Raw genomic sequence first — 17373 nt, 5'->3', positions numbered from 1 at the left:
CAGGATGCTTAATTCAGGAGTGGGATTCTCTAGCTCTTTGCTCATACACAATTCTATTCTGTAATTAACCTACTGCTTAATTAACAAAGCTTATCAAAGAGTTTTTAATGAATAACTTACCTGATGAATTTTGCTTTTTATTCTGTTTCACAAATGGTATCAGAAGAGACTGAGATTTTTCAAGATGTATTTTTTTAGCTAAAATTTACAGATACCTTTAGTAAATAATTCTTGGGTTTTGGTTGATATTATTTAAGTTCATACTATTAGTTCTTGCAACTTAGGTATCTGTTTTAATCAGGTTATTCATTAGTAGTACATAAGTCACCATGTTGTACATGGCTAAAACGAACAGACTAGTGATGTTGGGGTTTTTTTATACCTATCTGTAATACTCATAGTTCATAATACAAACTGTCATGACTAGATACACTAGTTAAATGAGAAGAAGAAAAATATTCAAGAACAATCACAGTCACTACGCCAAATTTCTGAGTAATTAACAGCCAACTAATCTGAAATTTAAGCTGAAAAATAGTTTGTGACTCACTAGAATAGTATTACATAAACTAACTATAACATAACATACACTAGCCATAGATGCACTTGATTATTCTTGGAAAGCAGGTGTGGTATTATCAACAATGAAACTTGTTTTTATCTTTTAATTTATCACTAATCTGAAGATCTTTTTTACCCTTGAGCTCAATAATGCATAGTATTTCTGCATAGTATTTCTGCATACTGAAGTCTTTCTTCAGTGAAGTATTTCACTGAAATATTGCTTCAGTGTTTTCATCACACTATTAAGTATCAGAAAGTTACATCTTCCTGATTTAGAGGCAGCACCTCATTACCCGCAAGAAGCATGTCTATTTCTGCAGTGACTACCTACCTAATCATGGAGTTACACTGACAAAACCATTCCTTCTTTTCTTTTGAGACTCAGCTACTATGAAGAGTGGAAGAACCCTGGAACTAGAAAGAGAAGGGAAAGATGAGTCTGATCCAAGCCTGGCAGGGAAGACATTCAAGTAGATGGGAGTAATGAAGCCTTAGGTTTCTGACTTTTTTTCTGGAAGTTTTGAGGTTTTTTTCTCAATGATTTTCCTGTATACCTACACACCCAAAGGAGATGGCTGGAAACTCTGTGCCACTTGATTCCCAACTAAGTGCACGTAGTCCAAAGTTGCATCACATTGTTCAGCAGTAGAGGTGAAGATTATCAGGCCTCTCAACTATTTTGAAATAAACCATGAATTTGTCCTACAGTGAGGTGAGGAAGAAATCAAGAAGTAGAGATGCCTGACATTTCTCATTTGCTCAAAGTATACTTAGGGAAAGAGGCTGGGAATACATTGCCCTCTGAAGTCATCCAGGTCATACAGCTAATGAAAAAAAGGGAATGTGGTCTGGACATCCCTGTGTGAGGATGTTTAGTGCTTTTCCTTGATTGTGAGGGGAACTTTTGATCCATATTTAATTGTTTTCTTTAGTAATATATAGGACAATTGTTTTAGAAACCACATTGGGTATAATACACTGAGGTTAAGAAGTAGAAGAGCTGCTAATAATGAAATATTTTTCATTAATATTTTGTTGATGAAGGCAAGACAAACCGTCCTGTCTTAGTTGTCTTTCATTCTCATTTCTAGCAAGAATGAGAAAAATATGCAAACTTTGAGGCAGTCTAAAAGTCATCAGATAGGTATTTCAGTAGGCATAGAAAATATGTATGCTAAGTTAAAATATGTGTGTGTCTGATTTTTTTAAGAAACAAACATGCTGTAATGTGAGTTTTCTGAATCATAATTATTTTTCACTTTTAGTCATTTTATGACTCACCCTTTTTGATTGGAGATGGAAATTATATGAAGTATGAGTCACATAGTTTTCTGTTCTATACTATTTATCAGATCTTTTGACTGCAATGGGCCTGCCCTGGAAATGTTTCAATCTTTTAAATACATAACTGTTGTGATTGCTAATTACACAGTGCCTGTGATAGAACTACATATGTTTGGGTTTGCCTGTCAAAAGTTTTTTCCTTGCACAAGGAGAGATACTTGTTAATTTGTCCGCTACGGATAGCTATCAAACGTCCCGTGTTCTGGGAGAAGGACCAAGCATGTACACATAGAACAAATTAAAAGCCTGAGTTGCAGGAGCCTGATTTTTCCATATACTTTACTCACCACATTGCACTGTAAGTCAGGTATATCAGAATGCATGATCAACCACACAGTATCCATTTCCTCATGTCTACAGCTCCAGCTCCAGCAATGTTCTATGTACAAGTTCCCCAGGTTTATTTTTCAATTATTTATCCATTGACATGTCTGAAATCTAGAGGTACCAAGGCTTTTGCTGATAGATTTTTCCTGTGCATTCTGTCATGCACAGGTCATGCACTTATAGAATTCCTTTTTCTTTGGGAAGAGAGTTTTCTTCCACTGGTATCTGTTCCAGGTGCTTCAAGTCAAGCCTGAGTTTACAATCCAGATAGCAGATAGCTTCTAGCAAAGGGAACATAGCTGCATCCCCTTCATTTCCCTGCTAGTCTCAGAGGCAGCTGATTATTGTGAGATCTGATGGATGCATTTATTCCCTATTCCTCTATGCAGATAAACATCCTCCTGCTTCAAATGAAAGACAGTGAATCTTTTTCACTTGCCTAGAGGAATGTTCCTCCTCATGCCTAGAAGCAGTGTTGTTAGCAACTAAATGATTAATTCTCCCTCAAGCATAACTGAGATTCACACAGTAAGGTTACCTGCAGGTGCCAAACCAGAGTGTTTTCTTCCAGCTTGGACCTTCTTGAGCTTGGCCTCCCTGTGATAAATGCTAGTGCTGCTTTATCCAACAACTCTGCGGTTTGAGAACTGGCTAACAGGAGGGGATCCAATTTACTTCTTTCTACTTTAGCTATTGTTCCGTCTTCCTGATGAATATGCTCCTTGTCAGTCTATAAGGTATCCTAGGGATTTCCCTTAGCCTTGTCCCATGTTCATGGACTAAAATGTTACCATTAAAATAATATAAAATGATTGTTAAAATGTAATAGGGTCAAATTTCTTCATAAAGTGGAAGGCTTGACCTCAGGTCTGTTACTGCCAAGTAAATATGTGAACTACGAAACTACTTAGGAAATAATGTAATTCCCCTACTGTACCTAGAGACGATGGAGCAGGGCAGCCATTGAAATCTAAGAGTATAGAATCATGAAACCTCCTCTCAGGTAAGCAGTTTTTGCAACCTAAAGTAATGGTGTTATGCTCTTGAACATGTTTTGCATATACCTCAAACCAGCTTTTCCTCTAGGCATTTAACTGGTTCTTTGTTCAGTTCCTTGATCCCATTTTTCACCTGCAAATCTTCCCCTCTGTTATGCAGAGAACCACAGAGAACCCAAAGGCTGGGTTTGCAGCTTGATGTTTTAAAGATGCAATGTTCTGTATTGAACTCCTCAGCTTTCGGCAGAGCTAGCCCAGTGGGTTTGTTTTGTGTCTGTATAATTAGTCCACACCAGTTGCTTAGCACACTATTTTCCCAGTACTGGGATTTCACTTTGCATTAGAAATGCACTTTGTGGTAGGGGGCAAGTAGCCAGGAGCCCTAAATGTGTATCTTCAGTCCAAGCTCACCTCCTAGATCACCCAAAGGCTCTCCCAGGACATTGAGATGTCACCACAGGAGTATTGCCCTCCTTTATTTGTCTCAGAACACTAACGTGTGACAATCTGCATATTGCCATGCATGGTGTCTTAAAAAGCTTGCAGTCATTTCCTGCATCTGACATGTAGCCACAAACCACAGGAGTGACTAGAAAAAGAAACAGACTGAGAATGAGGAAAGGGGACAGAAAGAGAATTTAAAATCTACGTTAAAGAAAACAGATACATTTAAGCATTTTTGTCAAGAATGAGTTCTATGAATTTAATAACAAAATCTTGCTAAAACTCTTTCATGTGAAATCATCTGGACCACAGGTCATGGCTTATTGATGGTAATGTTATTTTTTTCTTTAGTATTTTTTTTCTGAGATATTTTCTTGTAGCTGTGATAAGGTGTCTAAATCAAAACAATGGCTCAACAAAAAAATGGTGATGCACTTTTATACCCGCATATTGACATTAGAATCACCTGCATCTCAGTGTACATTACTCAGGAAAACTCACTAAAATATATGAGGCGTCGGAATGTATTGACTATCTCCCTATTAACAGCAGAAATGGCAATAGGCAATTTTATGACTACATTCAACTACCATATCTGATAGAATCAAAATAAGTTTGAAAATCTGGACTTTATACCTCTCTTATAGCAGACTCCAACTTGAAAAGTGTAGTAGCTACTGTCTGGAGGATTTGTTGCCTTTTGATTTAAAGCCATAAGTTCTTAGAGATGTATTGACAGCTTGTGAAAGTGTTGAAAATTCAGCTTGGAGAGCTACACCGGGATCATGCATGTAGTAGTTTATGACTTTTTCCTTCAGCAAGTTCATCCACAAACTTCACCTGTTGTTCAGTTATGTGGGGACTGGGGCTCTAAAAGGTTATATGTAACATACCAGTCTTGGTGGGAGAATTAGCCAGACGTCTTAAATGTAAGTACTTGTTTTGAAAGTTTAAACTAAGTATTAGAAACATGGAAAGGGTTAAATGCAATCCAGTGAGGAAAAAAAAAAAAAAAAGGAGTTCTTTTAAAATAAAATAGATAGTCCTTTGAAATATCATGGAATGGACTTAAACAACTGGAAAAGACTTTGTAGACACCTTCTATTCATGAGGAAGGGTATCTCATACAATCTTAGCTGGATTTTGTCCATTTTGAGAGACAGAAGCTGTGTTGAGAAGGTCCCAAAATACAGAAAAAACTCATTCTGGTATGATTTAATGTTGAAAGTCTGATCAGCTTTCTTAGCCGTTTATGCAACACAAAAACGTATAAATGCCTCCTATTCTACTTGCCAAATTTCTCAAAATTTGTTACATTTTAAACCATATATTTAAGTTTTGGCATATAGGTTTTATTTAGCTTGCAGAATGAGTTTTTCAGGTGACAAAAGCCATAATGGTGATAAGTAATGAAGATGGGGAAAGGGGTAGGTAGAGGAGGGTTTCACCGTGGCTGTTGCTGGCAACAGTAAATTTTCTTAGTTCAAAGTAGGCTGTCAAACGTCATTTATTGAGGTTCAGTATAACTAATTAAATAGCCACATTAAAAGGAAATAAAAGCCTTACAAGGTCCTGGGTCTGAAGAGAGTACTCTGGATATGATGACTAGAACTGACTTTGTTTGCTTACAGAATTGATTTTAAGATACTTCCCCCAAGACTCTTGTGAGCTGCGTATTTTGATTGTGTGCCATACGAATCACAGTGAATTATAGTTTACATTTACTGGATCCAAGTCCACACTGACCCTACAGAGGCACACTGCCTGCATTTCACTCCTCTGGGATCAGTTCATTCTCTAAGCTGAGAAAGCCAGTATAAAACTCTGTGAGTTTCATCTTCAGTGCTCTGCACTGTATCTCCTCCAAAGGCTGCCTCCAGGACTGGATGGCCTGGGAGACTGATGGTGCTGAGCCTCCCAAGATGCAGATCTAAGGCAATTCAAAGACACCAAAGCTGTGCCTATGGCCTGTTTTTTGGCCATTTCTGGTCTTCAAGATGTGTCTTTTAAAAGTGTAGAGAGGTAAATAAGAGTAAGGGCCAATCTGTAGCTGTGTATAATTGCTAGGAGAGTGATGAAAGCACAGCCACAGGTTTCCTGCTCATAGAGAGCAGCAAAACTTTCATCTTTTCATGAATGTAACTGGGAAAGGCTTCTTTCAGATACTCATTTCACTCCAAAGAATTCCTGCCACGTAAATAAATCAAGAATGATTCTACTCACATTCTGTCCAAACGCTGCGCTCAGTTTGCCGTGACGTAGTGCTGCTGCTTCTCTCAATGTAACCTGAAAGTGGGCAGAATACAATACTCCTTTTTCTGCTCATGTTCCAAACAGCACCACTTTCTAGGCTGATATGCTAGCCATCCAATTTACAATTTATTTCTCAGCTTGTTCATAGCAGCTATTTGGTGGATCTCAAAAAGAGTGCATGCTTCTCTAAGAAACTACAATCGGAGCAGTGGTGTGAATGTCGAACAGATATAATAGATCTTTGTTTAAAACTCCCACCAGAAATCTTAGGAATCTTAAATTATTTGGGTTATTCATTTGCTGAATGGGTTTGCTGTTCTAATCTTGAGTCAACAAATATTCCTGTCTTGCAGGAAATACAGCAAGATTATTTTAATTAATCAACTAGTATGCAAAATATATCACCATTTTATTACATAAGAACATATATTTTGAAAGTATTGTTGCTCCAGTTGAAGCTATTGATGAGTGAAAGGGTTTTCAAAGGATCTGTTCACTGCTGGTGCATTTAGAGTATTATTTTTCTCTTTCACAGATACACCAACGATGATTTATGTACTGTGTTTTAGAACATTTACAAATAATGATCTGAGAAGGGGATGACTTAAAAGGAGCAGATGTTCAAACTCTTAAAGCTGTTAGAATGGATATGCACACAGATCTCGCTTGTAAAAAGGGATTCTGGGAGTTACAAAACCAGAGCTGTATAAGCTCGGGACTATCTGCTCTTGCATCTGGATCAGCAAACTGACAAGGAACCTGCCCAACTTGTCAAGTGCACTGTGCCTCAAAGGCAGTTAGAAAGCATTTTTTAATTGCCTGCAAGAGTATTTAGGAGTTTGAATACATTAGGAAAGCAAGTATCCTTACTATACCATAAAATTACACAAGAAAAAGCATGCTATCTCTCCTTATCCCACTCTTTCTTGTTTGTTCACTGTTTTGCTCTCTCTCTCACACACACAAATATAAATTTTGTGTTCAAATCATAGAAGAAGATGCCAGAGAAAGGAACATACCTTAACATGAGAAAAGCACATTGGAGACATCTTAGAAAATTGCCTTTTTTCTTTTTTTTTTTTTTTTTTTTTTTTTGTGCATATTATTGTGTGATGGAAATTCACATTCATTTAAATATTTGAGTCAAATATTCAAAAGTTTGCCATTCCTTATAGAATCATAGAATCATTCCAGTTTGAAGAAGCCCTCAAGATCATCTAGCACTAAACCATGTCCTTGGCTTACATCATAAGAGGTGGGACTGCCAGCTCTGCTCTAGAACCCACCACCCTGGTGAAGGGCCTCAGAATATCACCTACACAATTGAAACTATGGTCACAAACCCTTATATTCTTGTAGAAGGAGATAAATAAATGGCCGACACTGAGTGATACAGCCAGCCAATGCTCCAAATCAGTAAATGTCAACTACTGGGAGACTGAATATTCTCTCTCTTTACTCCCAGACATTATGAAACCAGTGGTAAGTGGATTCAAATATTTAAAATAGCTAGGAGTGAATGCAAATACCTGTTGCTGTATGTACTTTTCGTATGGTGATAAGGAAGATTAACTTCATCATTTACAGGAGTAAGTGAACTTGTTTGAACATAAAACCGGCACAGACAATTTTTTTTCTAAAAATTCCCGTATTCAACAGTCATATACAAAAGTCAGCTACATTGGATGTACCACTTTAGTAATAACATGTAAAGCAAGGTGAAGGAGCATGACCATTTCTAGATAGATTACCAAAAATACTAAAATAGTAACTGAATCTACTCTGGAAGAGTCCTTCTAGAGTTTGCAAAAGGTTATGTAGAATTGCTTCTGAAAATAAAAAAAGCTATGTGAAATCATAAGTCCCTTAGATTTAAGTGTGTTGGGACCTGGAGTGGACAATTAATGTACATTTCAGGAAGTGGAGCACCAAGAGGAAGTGAATTAGACAGAAACAAAGACCCTGGGGACTCTGAAGGGCAATTGTTGTTTGTGTCTGGATTCATTGTGTTGATAAAATTAATTCACTTGGTGTTTAGTATATCTTTACTCTGCTTTGAGCCTGGAAAAAGTTCCTTATCTTGGCCAAAATATGAAAATTCCATACTGAAAAAAAAGCCAGAGTACTCCATGAAAATCAGTGACAGTTTTGCCCCTAGCTTAATTTGTAACATCTTTCACCACTATCATGGTTTAACCTGAGGTAGCAATACAACCACGATAACCACTCACGCACTCCCTGCCCCACACCCCCAACAGGGGAAAGAATCAAAAAGGAAGGGAGAAACTTGGATTGAGATAAACACAGTTTAATAAAATAACAAAATGCTAATACACTACTAGCAAGTATATATATACATATATAAGATAGAAATAAAAGATACTAAAGGCAATTCCTCACAAACTCTGTCCACACTGAGCAGCCAGTCCCAGGAAAGCAGCACCTGGTCCCCAGCAGCAAAAAAAAAAAGAGGAAAAAGGCAGAAAGGCTCAGAGGCCTCTGTAAAATGGCAAAAGCTGAACTAAATGTCCTTCACCAAAAACTCCCCCAGCTCCAAGAAAAAGAATGAAGAGAAGAATGGAAGAGCAAACTGAAAGGTCTCCTTAAATATGAAGCATGATGTTAATGGGATGGAATACTCATATTGATCAGTCTGGATGTCAGTCAAGCTCTGGCCCATCTATGCCCCCCTTCCTCGATGCTTCACACCTGTGGGCAGAGCTCTCAGAATGTCCTTGGTTCTCAACGCAATTAAAAACTTTAGCTCTGTGTTATCTCTTGTTCTCAAACTAAGTGCAAATAATAAGAGTCCTAGCTATGGAGAAGAAAGGTTTCTAACTGCATGAGAAAAATTAACCCCTTTTCAGTAAAACCAGCAGAATCACAGATAATTTAATCAGGTATAGGAAAAAAAATCAGCAGGTGTTACACATTTTTGTTGTGCAGCTATAGGCAATATAAAGAAACACAGAAGTTGCCTGCTACAGGTGCATATTGTTGGTGTAATAAAGCACCTGAAAAGCCAGCTCTTGACAGATGCACCTTGAATAACAGTTTTCCCAGGTGACATGCCAGTGATTTCTCTGGTAATAATTCACTGTATAATATAAATAGAAATATTGATTAGAATAATGGCATACAGAAATAACATATAAATAACTGTAAACTTGCCCTTTCCCTAATTTCCCTTCCTCATTAGTACAGAAATATTTTTCATGTTGCTGTCATTGCTAGAAGCTATTTCTTATAATACACCAGCACTCACCAAAAATCAGAGCTGCAGAAACTTTGCACGTTGCTCAGTTGCCCAGAAATTTGTATATTTTTCTCTACAGAAAAGGATTTTGTAAGGCAATTAGAAATCAACCAATGATTAGAGAATGTAATTAGAGTATCATATGAATGTTCCATGAAAATAAAAATCTCTACTTTTATTGGATATGATTAGAGAAAGATCAAAACCTGAGTTTTATGTAGCAAAATTCTGTGATAAAGCTAGAAAAGGTGATTGGAAATATGAAAGTAGAAATTATGTACCTATTAAAGATATTACACATGAAGAGCATGTCTGTTTCTATCTGTCTGTAAAAAATATGCATTTGTAGGTGCAGTTGTAGGAAATTTCAGGGAAACTTTTCCTAAAACAGCTTCATCTGTTTGCCTGTATGCTATATGTTATACTTTCACAAGCTTTTAGAATAGTGTGCCTTATAGATGATTTTGTAATACACTATTCTGTAATACATGGAAGTGGAAGATCAACTTTATAAGACTAGAACTTACAGCAAATGTCAAACTATTGCTTTAATTCAGCATCAAAAATTTTAATGTCACTGAAAAGCCAAAACTGGAGAATAGCTTGAGCTGCAAGATAATGGTATGATCAAATTTACTTCAGAAAATTGACTGGTTTATTCCTTAATATACTTTTCAAAAAACCGTTTTAAAAGTAAGCAGAACAACATCCTTTCTGGTTAAAACAAGTTATGGAAAGCCCTCTTTCCCCACCAAAGCAAATTATCCTTGAGGCATCTATGATTTTGAATTCCTTACACATCTGCAAAATCAGTAACCTAGAACTCATTCTTGACCTCAGTGAAAGTAATGAGAGTTTGTTATCCTGGCTTGTGTGATCCTGAAAGTAAGGCAAAGGTTTTTTGTCTTCTTCACATGCACTATTCTTTGAAGCAGCTGAATATATATATTTTAAGTATTTGCTCTTATGCAAAAAAGAGAATGTCCAAGTGACACTGAAAGCAAAATAGCAATGAAGCAGATTAAAAAGCTATCAAGCAAGTCTTTTAACTGGCATACATTTTGTAAAAATTAACAGTAAAATCTATCAGTGCTACTATCTGTAAACTCCTTTAGTTATAGTTTCACTATTCTGATTTTCATTATACAACCCTTTAGACTGTTTAAACAAGTATAGTATGTATTCTTTTCTTAACATAGAAGTACATAAAAACACAAGTTGTATTTTCAGTTACTGTTCTGAAATAGATGCACTGGCAATAATTTTATAATTCAGTAGCTCACAAGGACATTTCTTAAGGATTCTTTCCTTCTTTGAACAAGCCAAAGCTTTGATTCAGTAAGGGTTTGCACCTTATGGGTAGGTGATTTTCTAGTAATTGAAGTACAAAATGTCTGAAACATCCATGCTCCATACCTTAAGCAAAAGCCTGTTCTTCCTGCATCATTTTTCCTAAGTAATTTTTTTGCTTGTCAAATCGTGGGCCAGATGAGGCAAGAAGTAAGGCCACAAAAGCAGCAGAAAGCAGGAGAAACTAAATTTAAAATACTGAGAAGGTACTGGGGAGAAGTGTGTTCTGCTAGAAAATGTTTCTTTTACACTGTGGCTATTCTACCTTCCTTGATTCTAACCAAAGTATAGTTAATATTTGTTTAACTACTTCCATATAACCTGTTGACACTTTCTGTGTATTGTCATAGAACAAGTGCTGCATGTGTATCAGTTTGTCTGCATGTTCAGATGTACAGGTTTCTTTTGCAGGCAATAATTTTCATCTCCAAAAATCATGCATCTTCTGCATCTTTAATTAAATAGTGTGAAGTCACATTTCAATTACCTTATAGATAGTATGTTCACATTTTTCAGATACCAGTTTATTCTCACAAGAACAATCAGTACCTGGGCTTTAGGCATTTTGAAAATATTCTCCCTGATACCTACAATTTGGATTTCAAGGAAAAAGAAATGTCTTCAGAGCACAAGTTTCACTTACATTCTGTAGGCCTAAGTTCTCAGTTGCCTATGTGTTTTCAAAAATCTGCACATCAAATTTTCAGCATTAGGCACCACAGTTATCTGACAGGTTAAAGAGTAAATATAATAAAAATAACTACAAAACTTGGGAAAAAAATGTGAATAAGTAATTTATTTTCTTGAACTTATTTGTTTATATTTTATCATGTTTGAAACACACCCATTTATCTCTGTTTCTAAGACATCTTATCATAACACTGAATAAAATGTCGTTAAAAATAATGGACTAATCAGAATAAAGTGTATTAATTGAGATCACAGTTCAGATATTTTTGCCACAAATGAAGTCACAAACTTATATCAAGTACTATTTATCAACATTTGATTTTTCTATAAAGTCTATTCTTTTCACATTTTCACTTGAGGGATGTATGACACCGTTTTATATATCTGAGAAGGAAGATAATGTTCTTGCCCCAAGTTTACTATAGATCCCATTACAACAAAATTTTCCAGGCATTTTTTTTCTGACAATCGTAGATGCAGTTTATATGAACGATGTGCTTAGAAAAGTCTTCTGGAATCAGTAAACCTTGTGTGAATTTATCCTCAGCTAATGTACTGTCTCTAAAGAAATTGCCTCTGAAGTACAATTATATATTAGAATTTGAATATTATAAATAACTTCATTTGACCAGTAAGAATAATGGAAAAAGGGAAGTGTCAAAACCTAATAGATTAAAAGGAAATTAACTGTGTCATCATCTGAAGAAGAGTTTCTTGTTCCCTGTTGTGATGACAGGTTTAAGTAATAATTGTTGTACAGGTGGAAGCTAGCTTTTTAACATCAGAAGAAATGGATTATTTTAATAAAGTTTTGTTAATATTAATATGATTTTTTCCACTTTTTTTTTTTTCTTCTTTCAACCATAAAACCTTCTTATCTTTCTTGTGTATTGGATGTTGCCTCAACGCCAAAAAGCTTTTCTTTTTGTCACTATAAACCTCTTGTAGATTTTCAAAGAAAAAAGCAGGTGTTTGCTTTGAGAAAATAATGACTTACAAGAGACAGAGTAAATATTGCTAAGAGTAAGCCTGCTACACAGGGAAAAGTCAAGACCTCACATATCATTGAGAGATGAATGAAAACCTGTGTTTGGTAAAAGTCTGAAGTTCAGTGATTAAGGGTGAGGAAATGTTAGCCATGCAAATTCCAAACCTGCCATGGGATCAGGATGTTGACAAAGTATTGAAGGGACTGAGAGTAAAACTGACACTATAAACAGTTTCTTCAGAGGATGAAAGTGGAAAAATATTTTTTCTAAAGTTTCAGAGTAGTTATGTAGGGATTATAGAATTATTCCATGATTCAGTACAACCCTTTGGAAGTGAGGAAAAAAAGAACATAAATTGCTAACTCTTAGAGAGGTGATAACCTACAGTGAACATTTAATAGACTGTTGTATGAAAAATTTCACCCTTTTATTAAATGGCATTAAATAAGCAGAAGTAACCTTTTGCATAAAATGTCCATTCTGTCCTTCAGAATGTTAAAATTTCTAATAATTTTCCTTATTTTGAGTGATGGAATAAATTAAATTAACAAGTTCCCTAAGAAAATAATAATTTTTATAAGCACACAACTTTAACATGATTACTTTGACATAATAATATGTATCAGTTACAAACCAAACAAAAGGCACCTCTGTTGTAGGTCTGTTTTATTCCTAAAAGTCCATTAGGATTAACATAAGAGCCCATTCAAACAAAAAAACCCCGCATTCTCACGTTTGTGATGCTGAAATGGAGCCCCTTCTTTCATCCTGGAAACCTTTTATCTGTTTTTATATTCTACAAGAGTATTTCATCTGCTTCATGTGTCCTGCTTAGCTTATAACAAGGTTGGCAAGCTTGCATGGAACAAACTGTACTTCACATTGTTGTTGTCCATTATACACTATTGTGACTAGAACCATTAGCTCAAACTATTAGTTGAGAGTTTGCCTTTCATATTACATGTGCATGATTTAGTGCATGACAAAGTACTTCTTGGGAAACTTACTGCTTCTGAAGCTTGTTCAATTTCTGTAAACTAGCACAGGTTTAAAATGGTTTAGATGTATTTGCCTAAGTGTAGGTGTGTAAAGAGTCTTACTGAAGGTCTCATATATCATTCAAGAAGCATTTCAGCTTTGCCTTCAGAAGCAAGTAACATGGTTCTCAGCTCTGTCTTAATTATAAAAGCTTCTCAAGTTCTGGCAAACTTCTGAACCTGCAAGTTCTTGTATAAGAGTAAGATTCAACCACTCAAGTCTTTTGACAGAGCTCAGATACATTTATCTTCTTTATATATTAAATCAACACTGAAGAATTAAATCTGATCTCTTCTATTACTTTGCATGTCATTTGACACAATCCAACAAGTTTTAAACATCCCAGGTGATATATATTTCACGTTTCTGGATATCCACTTCCTTCACCCAGTGAACATCATAACGTGCAATGAATGGGTGCATAATTTCATCGGGCTTCCTTTCTGGGTTTCTATTTCAGCCCTGACAACTCTCTATTTTGCCTCAATTTCTGAAGTAGGAGCAGCTTTCCATGGGAAAGCTGTCTCTGGCTGAAGACTCTTTCATCTCATCCCATTGTTTCTGTATGTCAGCAATTAGAACCTCTCGACAAAACGTACTCTTAAATCTTGGGGCTTATCCATAGCAGTAAATACTTTTTTTGTAGTAAAGAGATTCTTCATACTTGTAAAGATGGTGCCAGCAGCCCATTAGCCAAGAACATTTCTTTCAGACTTTTCTGGGATGACAAGAGGGTATTTTTGAATATCAATGTCTGTTTTTTCAGTTTCCAATGTCTACAGAACAGCTGGAGTGCTCCAGGTTTTTTTCCCGTGAAATCTCAGTAGAGATGCAATAAATCGTAAAATATGTGCCTATAGAGTTTTTCTATCAGGTACCAGATTTTCCTCACTGTGATAATGCACAAAGCTGATTTTGCAGATTCCCTGATCTTTCACTGCATATCACATGGTTTTGCCAGCCTCTTTAGTTTTAAATATTCTTCACCTATAACACCATTAACCCTCAAGAACCCTCGGACATTAAATTCTGAAAGATATATAATAAAGGGTAGAGGGCAAAAGCAGAGTTCAGTATTTCAGGGTTTTATCCAAATACATTAAAAGCATCTTTCTTTGTACTGTTGGAAAGGTCTGATTGAGTTTTATACGTAGTATGAACTTAACTTTTTTAATATGTCATTGATTTTAGTGAAGAATCCTGCTATTTATTATCTTAAATTTCAAAGTTAAGAGGCACTGATCTTAAAAGAAATTGTATAAATATCATTAAACTGGAACAAAAGGATTCAAGTATTATTAAGTGAGATCACTAATTCAACATGATTTTCTTTCATGGCTTGCACATAATATGTGTTTAAATGTGATTTGTCTACCTCCTCATTACCTTTAAAATGGCTCCTTCACTATGGGTGCTAAGATTTTGGAGGAAATATTGTGTCTTAACATTTAATAATTAATTTAAAAATGTGAGTTCAAACACATCATGGAATAATATCAGATGCGTATTAAGCATCCAACCAAGAAGAAAATTTTTTAATCGCCAGAAATAATGGACCAAGAGAATCTTGAAGTTCTGAATCTGGATTTGAACAAGTTGCCAAAAACTGATAAGCTTAATGGTAATTTCCTTGAACAATACTCCTTTCATATGTGTATGGATTTTCTTGTGAGAACTGCAGTAAGACTATTATTAAATAAAAAAAGGAAAAAAACCACCCCCTCTCATCCATGTAATTAGCTACAGAGATTAATCAAAACCCCTCAGCACCTTTTCATTCTCCTTCTACTCAGTCTGTTTTCAGCCATAAAACCTGAACAGTAAATTTGTTGCTTCTTCCAGTCAGCTGACTGTGTTCTTACATCTCTGAGTTAATGCTCCAGTAGTCAAGCTGCTTAAAGACTTTTGAGATGTTAGATAGCTTACACCAAAAAGGGAACATACACAACAACTAACGAACAAAGACAAAGGAAGAAATAAATAATCAGATTTGATTTTAAATGTATCTTATAAGGAAAAGTCTGGGTGAATCACTGTCATATGGCTAAAATCGAGGATAGCTATTCTATGTCTCTTAAGGAAACTGTCAGGAAACCTTTTCAATTTCTGTTGGTATCAGAACCTTACAGATATAGAAATAGGTCTATGCTTGAAAAATGAAAATATCACTCAGTTATTGTATTGCAGCGGCACTGTACTTTGCACTGCCAAAACACAGTGGGATACAAACCTTACCTCTAAGTATCTCTTGAGATAAGCAGACAAGAAAAAGGCAAAGCCTAAGAAGAGAAAGAGCTCAGAAAAGGTAAGTGATTTGCCCACGTGTCAGGTCTGTGGCAGAGGCTTTAGACAAAATCCCCAGTGTCTTTGAGAATCCCTGAGACTGTAGGACCTGTGCTGGCTCCCTCCTCTGCTCATGTCTTTCAGCAGATCAGCTGGGCAACATCCAGCAGTTCTGTGCGTGACTTCCAACTGCACGTGCTGGCAGTTCACAGTATCACAGTATGTTTGGGATTGGAAGGGACCTCAAAAGATCATCTAGTCCAATCCCCCTGCTGGAGCAGGAACACCTAGGTGAGGTCGCACAGGAACATGTCCAGGCGGGTTTTGAATGTCTCCAGAGAAGGAGACTCCACCACTTCCCTGGGCAGCCTGTTCCAGTGCTCTGTCACCCTTACTGAGAAGAAGTTTCTTCTCAAATTTAAGTGGAACCTCTTGTGTTCCAGCTTGATCCCATTACCCCTTGTCCTATCATTGTTTGCCACCGAGAAGAGCCTGGCTCCATCCCCATGGCACTCACCCATTATATATTTATAAACATTAATAAGGTCCCCCCTTAGTCTCCTCTTCTCCAAACTAAAGAGACCTAGCTCCCTCAGCCTTTCTTCATAAGGGAGGTGCTTCTATGCTTCTATGCTTCTTCATATTTTTTTCCCCTGAATGAGAAGTTCTTTCTCCTAATGTTTCTGTTTTGCTTGGCCATTTCCATGCTAGGAGAAACTTCATGATTCTGTTTGGAACAATGAGAAATGCAAAAGATCCCAGTTCTCCTGACTGTCTCTACAGTGTCCTACTCAGTAGGACAATATTTTCATTTGACCTAAACACTTCCAATATCTTATAGGAAACAGCTGCTTGTAAATCCATACTCACACAGGAAGCCAGTCCCACTCCTCCAATGTCTGCTGACTCAAGCCAATTGAAACTTATTTGAGCTCATATGACTACATGGCTTGTTTTTCTAGCGGTATGTAGTTGTCTTTGTGCTTGAAAATCTCAGGAAGATGGTGCCATCTGAATCTCTTATTTATTTTTGTAGGTTACCTGTAGTCTCAATAGAAAGTTACATCACTTTTATTAGTGTTTCTTCACTAGGATTAGGAACTCTGTAAGAAGGACAAAATGTGCTTTACAAATTCACAGCATTTTCCAGCTAATACACTAATGCATGCAATAGATGCTTGTGACTAAAGTGCACAGGCAAAGCATTAGCATACTCATCACTCCTGATGCAGATACCTAATGAGACTGTTAGGCAGGCAGTCACAGTCAGGCAATGAAGTACCAGTCACGTTGAGCTTTCTCATGAGCTGAACCTGATCTCCCCTAGCTGAGCCTTTCAATTCCATTTGTTTTTTTTCTATTTTTTAATGAAATTTCGTGTCAGAGTTTTTATCTCCAGATCACAAGTTACTAATTATTACCATCTCAAATATTTAATTTCAGTCTTTGCTTTTACATTTCTCATATTGTATGGCTTTCATTGCAGGTCAACACTACTCTTCAGAGTATCAAGCAAAACTGGGCTGTGTGTCACACCCAGGGGTTATACATCAAATTGTCAGCATCCTTACTTATAGTGATTGTAGGCAAGATTCACCCCATCTACCTTTAGCCAGATGAAGTCAAAGGTCGATTAGATGAAAGGAGAAGGGCACCCTCCTGAAATGAATTCATCCTGATGTGAGGAAATGGCCTCAGGTTGTGCCAGGGAAGATTTAGATTGGATATTAGGAAAAATTTCTTCAGTGAAAGGTTTCTCAGGCTTTAGAACAGGCTGCCCAGGGAAGTGGTTGGGTCACGATCTCTGAAGGTATTTAAAAAGACATAGAGATGAGGT

The sequence above is a fragment of the Streptopelia decaocto genome (genome assembly GCF_964273445.1).
Source record: "Streptopelia decaocto genome assembly, chromosome: 2".
Lineage (NCBI taxonomy): Eukaryota > Metazoa > Chordata > Aves > Columbiformes > Columbidae > Streptopelia > Streptopelia decaocto.
Note: the sequence above shows the minus strand (reverse complement) of the source record.